Source organism: Meles meles, chromosome 15, assembly GCF_922984935.1.
Source record: "Meles meles chromosome 15, mMelMel3.1 paternal haplotype, whole genome shotgun sequence".
Taxonomy (NCBI): domain Eukaryota; kingdom Metazoa; phylum Chordata; class Mammalia; order Carnivora; family Mustelidae; genus Meles; species Meles meles.
In genome coordinates, this window is record NC_060080.1 from 35,352,345 (window position 1) to 35,359,631 (window position 7,287).

A 7,287-nucleotide genomic window follows, 5' to 3' on the forward strand; every position below is an offset into this window, starting at 1 on the left:
GAGCCCTAAAGAAGTAACTTAAATTTGGGGCGCCTGGGTGGCTCAGTGGGTTAAAGCTTCTGCCTTCGGCTCAGGTCATGATCTCAGGGTCCTGGGATGGAGCCCCACATCAGGCTCTCTGCTCAGTGGGGAGCTGCTTCCCTCTGTCTCTCTGCTGCCTCTCTGCCTAAATGTGATCGCTGTCAAATAAATAAATAATCTTAAAAAAAAAAAAAAGGAAGAAGAAGTAACTTAAATTTGAGTCAGGGCTGAGCCTGCAGCCGGATCCCTCCTATGGCTGCGCCCACTGTATCCTCTAAGCCGGGACAGAAGTACAGTCAGAGAAGGAATAGTCCGGTTAATAACGGGGTGCAGAGAGGAAACAACCTCATCAAAGGGTGACTCAGAGATGAGGATCAGGGCTGCAATGGGGAAGGGGCTGGGGGTGCTGGCTCCTGGGGTCCAGGGAGGGTCCAGAACCAGCACTGCCCCGGGAGGCCCAACTCCAACCCATGGAGGGGGGCCTCTGCCCCGATACTGTGCGGGACAGCTAAAGGCAGGCTGTGTCCCCCCCATCCTGTTCACCTGAGCCCAGCACCTGCGCTGGGGCACCATGGGCCCCTGGAGCCTGCCAAGGGGAAGGGCTGGTCTGCTCTCTTCAGCTCTCTCCTCCCTCTCCTCCAATGTGAGCTGTTAGGAAGACCTCTCCACCCCCTACCCTCAATGTGAGCACTGCCCCCAGAAATCGCCCTTTCCTAGCTGCTATAATCCCTGTGGGGCAATGAAGTCCGTTTAGGGGTTTTTTGGTATTCCCTGACTCAGAGAGGTGGTGCGGGAGCAAAGGCCTCAGTTTCCCAGGACATGGGAAACGCTTGGGTCTGTGGGAAACGTCCAGCCCTGCCCCCACCCTGTGCAGCCTCCCACTCTTTGTCTCTTCCCAACTATTGTCATTAAGCCATGACTTGCTACTGCTATTGTTTTCATATGTGTCTATGATGAAAGCACTGTACTTTGAAGGTAAGATTTCCCCAAGAAGAAAAAAAAACATACCAAGCTCTTTTTTTAGCCTAAGGGGCAGGAGGGGTCCATAAAGATACTGAATTTGCCAGTTTGACAGGTGGACAAAGTGAGGCTCTGAAGAACGGATTTTCCTGAGTCAGTGAGGAGGCCAGGAATCTTCTTCCTGAGCAGGATCCTGATGGAACAATCTATCATCAGACAGACTGGTCAGCCTCAGGCTTATCCCCTTCCCCCAGTCCCACCTGGCCAGCCCGGGCACCAGGCCGGGGCCATGAACGTGCTGTTATAATTGAATTTCTACGGGCCGGGGTTGGGGGGAACAGAGCAAGGGGCTGTGTTGGGTCTGGGTGGGCTAGGCCCCTTCCACAGCAGGGATGCCCTGCTCCTCTGAGGACATGGGGCTGCTGGGTTGCTGGGCTTCTAGAAGGGTGGATAGGGGTTCAAGCATGGTCCTGTCCCATTCCCTCCTTTTAGTCACACCTTTCTGGCACACCTGCCTGTCCCTTCTTACTGTGACCCCCTGGTACTCTGCCCTCTGTGGAAATTCTTTGGTTGATCTGGAAGAAGCTGTCTCTGATTACCTTGGGCATACTTCCTGGGGCCACTTTCCCATTCCCGACTCACAGTTTTCAGAAGTTTGATGGTCCCCAAACCCCACAGTCCTGAGGTCAGTGTGGGGAGTGTAGAGGGGAGACCCGGGTAAGGAGAGGGGCTCTGCCCTTCAGAAAACAGGTAGGAAGGACACCAGGTATGGCCGGCCAGCTGCCTCAGGCGCCACCTGCTGGAAATAGAGGGAAGGGCATGCCTCAACATTCTCAAGGAAACAGCTGGCATGCCCTGTTCTTTCTGGCCTCAGGTGTCCATGCTGTGTCCCAGGAATGGATTATAAACCAACCCAAGGGGACAGATGATTGAAGCTGGAGCACAACATTTGCTTAGTCAAAATTCTCTTGATAGCAAGAAACAGAGACCCCGTTAAGTTGCTGAAGGATCTGAAAAGTGAGAATTTATTACAGAGAAACAAGACATTTGAGGATTCTACGCCCGGAAGATGGGGCTGGGCATTACGAGGGATCAGAGCCTGGAACAGGAAGCCCATTGAGTGCCCGCTGCTCTGTTTCAGATAGTCTGTCAGGGCTGAGGCTTCTCCCTACTGTGCGTTGTCCAGGACCCTCTGCAGACCTTGTATGCATCCAACAAGACAGAGAGGGAAGTCCTGCCAATCTGAGTCTACCTGTTCTCCCAGGTCTACTGTCCCCAGAGCCCACAGCACTGTGGGCCACGTTCTGAATCCTGGCACAAAGAGACTCATGGCGCCAGCGTGAGGCAGCATCCCCCAGGCCACCCTGGTCAAGCCCACAGGGACAGATTTCCATGGTACAGTGACAGGCTGGTGGCTGTGGGAGGACTTCTGAGCAGGAAGCAATATCCAGAAGACGGCGGCCACAGTTGTGGGAGCAGAACCTCATTCCAAGAAACCACCAAACACATATGCCTCCTGATGTGTATCATTCTGAAAAGCTTTTGGGTAAGAATTCCACAAGAATGGAAGAAGATGTAACTTTGTGGGAATATTCTGGAGAATTTCCACCACCATGTACCCCACCACAAAACCACCCCTGACTCTTTGTCCCTCGTTCTTGCATCCAACCACTCAACTGTATCTTTCCAATGCCATCTCCTGAGCATTTCTCTAGAATGGACAATTGAAAATGCAGACAGGGCCATGTGACTCTTTGGCTTCAAACCCTCCAGAGGCTCCTTCTCCAGTCTCAGGATGAAAGTGAATTCCTTAATTTGTCTTCCCAAGCACCACCAGAGCCCTCAACTCGCCTGGCAGTTCCCACAGGGTTCTGCTCTCATCTTGTACCCACTCCGTCCGGCCCCTGTCCACATGGTCCCCTGCTGTAACCCGCCCTTTGCTTTCACCCCATTTTTGTTCATCCTTCAAGACTTGGCTCAATGGTCATCCTCTCCGGGAAGCTCCCAGATCCCTCCCCCAGGCTCAGGTAGCAGTCCCTTGAGGCTGGTCCATATTTCTTGGTCATGAGTCCTCCTCACTTAGAGTATTTTATTCACCCTCCCATCTCTCCAGCCCCCAGCCCCAAGCACAGAACCTGGCACATAAAGCATTCTCCATAAAAGTTTCCCTAGACTAGAAAGCAGATTTCAAAACATTTAAAGAAAAAACATTCTCTCTCAGCCAGGGAGTCTTCAAGTGAATGTGATTCAAGCATAGATGCTAGATGGGCGTCTACCAACTCAGTTGGCAGAGTGTGTGACTCTTGATCTCAGGGTCGTCAGTTCGAGCCCCACTTTGGGCATGGAGCTGACGCAAAATAAAAATGAAAAAAGAAAGGAAGGATGGAAGGAAAAGAGAGAGAGAGAAAGAAAGGAAGGAAGGAAGGAAGAAAGAAAGGGAGGGAGGGAGGGAGAGATGGGAGAGTTCCCCAAGCTGAAATTCTGTGCATGAGGTGGTGAGAGAAGCAGGCAAAGAAGGGGTGGGGTGGGATGTGAAGGGGAGGAGGCTGTTTGGTGAGTGGTATGTCCCTTGGAACTTCTTCATGAGTCTTGCCAAGCATTAAGGATGGGGTACAGCCCAAAGAGAGGCCACAGGAAGCATGTGGGGGCTTCAGCAAAGTGCTCTAGCATCTCTGTGGTAACTGTCACAGGCCGGGGGCAGCTTCCAACATGGCTGCCTGGGCTCAGCCCAGGGGCAGCGGGTATGATGGGGCAGGCAACCTTGTCAGGAGTAGTCACAGTCAGGAAGACAGGGCCCCAGGTCTGCGCTCCGGTCTGCTAAAGGAAGCAGCCCAATAGTGGATAGATCATCCAGAAGGATTTGCTGGAGAAAGGATTTAGGTCAGTTGAAGGCTTCAGTCTTTCCAGCCCAGGCCCCCTGAGTAGGCTGTACACTCATGGCCAGGTCTGTCCTCTTGAGACCAGAGGGTCATCCTGTTTCCCAAACTTCTTGGTCTCTGTGTCAGTTAGGAGGACAGCATCTTCTGGCTTGAGCCAGACCTCCTCAAGGCTCCCCGGCATCCTCTTCCTCATTACCCATAGCCTCCTGAGCTACGCCTGCTCTCCAAGGTCAAGGCCTAGGCCACATGTGACAATGGACATCTGCTCCCTCCTCTACATGGGGACACTTATGGCCATGGCCCTTTGAGAAGAAGACAGAGTCTGCTTTGAAGAACCTTGGGGCAAAGTGGGGCCTCGTATGGTCCAGGAGCATCAGAGGGGCAGGCCATGCCCCCTGTAGAGCCCGACTTAGAAAGCAACAGACACATGAGCTGCTGGTGTTATTATAAGATCTTCTGTGGCCCCGGCTCTTCCTGTCACCACAGTCACTGTGAGGGGAGGTTACTGACATTCCCTCTTTGGAGGTGCCATGTGTCCATTTCCTCCTCCTGGGTGCTCATGACAGCACCATCGGCCCGCCTCTCAGGAGCTCTGTCTGGGCCCTGAGTCTCCTCATGGGTACGTCCTGCCCCAAGGCCCTGGAGCTGGATGGCAAAAGCCTGAAGTAGAGAGAGTTACACTACAGCTTGGAACAAGTGGCTTTACCCATAGTCCCCTTAAGATAGCTCTGGAAGGACATAAGACAGGGCAGCAGAGGGTCCTCATGACTGCAGGTCTGGAAGAAGGGAGCTAGGCTGGAAAGACAAGCCCACCCACCCACAACCAGGAGACTGAGGTGCGTGGGATCACAGAGGGTCAATACACAAAGTCAAGTCTCTGGGAGGGGTTTCAGGTGGTGTGTCGGCTGCTCTGAGTGACAACCTGTCCCTCTGGCTCAACGACGACTATGCAAAACCAGGAGGCAAGGTGCACAATCCCAGTGATGGGATGAGGGTTTGAAAGAATCTTGAGCCACTGGAAGGGTGACTTTAAGCTTGCAGCATGAAATGGAAGCAGGAGAAATGTTATGTCCAATTCGCAAACAGATTCCTAGATTCATAACAGTTTGTGGAGACAAAAAGACCATCATGGAGCAGCTGACCACAAGTTAGCAGCAGTTGATAATGAGGCCAGATACCTAAGATGCCTTTGTAATGCTAGGCAGCCTGAGAGGTCAGAGGTCCCCCTGCAGAGGCCCAGTGATATTGTCCTAGGCTGCTTGACCCTGCTGTGGAACTTGAAGGCCCTCCCTGCACAGCCATGACCAGGTGAGGCAGGGCCAGAACACTGAGCCCCGAGAACACACCTGAGTCCAGGACAGGACCACCCAAGGGTCAAGAAGTGGGACAGGAATGGCAGGAAAAAGCCCCCATCGTCTTCTGGTCTTTCATACTAAAAGCTGCCAAGGGACCCGGCCTGCCTTTCTCCTCCCACCACTTCCCCCCACCCCTCCCCACATTCCCTGAACCTCCACAGACCTGGCCGCCAAGACTAGGTCACGGTCACTGAAGGACGAGATGAACCCAGACCAGCCTTCTTGGGGCTCTGCTCCCAACAGAGGGGCTCTGTTTCCCTTTCTCACAGAGCTGGTGCATTCCCTAGAATGAGGGTGGGACTGAATGTGTCCGGGGTCCCCTTAGATCAGGAGAGACATAGGAACACCTTGACACTCAGGATGTCATAGGCACCCCTGCACCCCACAGCAGGCCCTTCAGTAATCCCCCCAATGGCATTTCCCCAGGAGGCAGGACACCAGACACAGGAAGGAACTGGATAGTTGCTTTTCTGGGCTTCTTTGGAAGGGAAGGTCTCTGCTCTCTGGGTGACCTGTAATAAGAAAGCCACCCTTACCCCCAATTCATTAGAGAAGGTTGAATCTCGTGCAAGATGTCACATAGTGCATTTATCCAGTGCATAAATACTGCTATTGAAACACAGGTAGGCCAAAACATTAAATGTAGACATGCTCCCCTAGGCGGGACGCCCCCAGGGGTATGAGTTACACACCAGTCTCTGTCCCTAAGACACAGGGAAGCATCATAAAACTGTGGGAGGGGATTCTGAAGGACATATCCTGACCCAAAGAAAAGCCAACCTTTGAGGAATGGGGACCATGGCAAAACTACTCGTTCCCACAGGGGACCTTCTCTTCTGTTAAACCTTCAGTTTGGAGAACAGGTCTTTAGGGGACTGTAGGGGAACTGTCGTTTGAGACAAAATTTGCTGCTCAGCCAGTAAGGACAACAGGGCAAGAGCGGAGATGACGGCCTCCCACACCACTGGCAGTTGGGGGAGTCCTAATTCAGGTGCCCACAAAACCACCCACAGATGCCCGGGCTGCTCTCCACTCAGTGTGACTCCCCAGGGACAGGTTTCTGGTATGGGCAGATTTTGTGAGCTCTGATGGGCCAGGCAGACCAAGAGCCAATGTCATGGGCAGACACAGCCCCCCTCCAAGAAAACAGACATTATCCCAAAGAGGAGGGGCACTCCTGCCTCACACACTCCTCAAGTTTCCTGCAGGGATGTGGAATAGGGCGTCAGGATTCCCTTCTTGCCTGTGCCCATCTCTACCCCCTCCTTTCCCACCCACAATAGGCAGATGTCTCTGCTCCAGGCTTTGGGGGACCAGACCAATACAGGTCTGGGGGCTGCTGTGCATGAGAAGGAGGTGTAGGGAGAGAACTGGGTCCCTCAATTGTTCTTGGGGTATAAGGGGCAGGAAGCAGTGGGTCACAGGGAGAGAGTGTGGTCCCAGAAAAGCCCCAGAGGAACCTTCTAGGACGCCTTCAGTTAGTTGTGAGTAGCTGGGCTTGGGGGACTCACACCTGTTCCCAGAATGTTTGAAGATGTTGAAAACTCCCTGACTGGGTCTGGGCAGCCTCTGGGGTTCTGTGGGTCCCTGATGAGGCCACAACGGAGCACTCAGGGACGGGCTAACGAGTTGGCAGAAAACAGAGGAAGTCAATGACCAGAACAGTGAGGTCCCCACCTTGCTCCTATTCTTCCAATGCAGCAGTGAAGGAAGGACTTCGAAATCAAGAAGATGATGGGGGCAGACTATGCCACTGAAATGCAGAGGGAGTAGAGCCGTGCCGCCAAACAGAGAGGACATTGCAGCTGTGCCTTCGAAATGCACTGGCAAGGGGAGGAGGAAGTCCCAGTGAAGCAAGGAGAGAGCCGCAGTGATGTACAAATATTGGGTAGAGGAGCGTTGCCTTCAGCCACGTCCCAGGGTGGCTCAGTGCAGCAGGGACAGGGAGACCGCCTCCAGGTGCACAGCACATCAGAGCAGTGATGTCTAAAACGGTTGACAATGGAACGGTGCCTTTGAAAGACTGTGAACATCAGCAGCTGTGTCTTTTCATTGCAAATGACAGGGGAGCA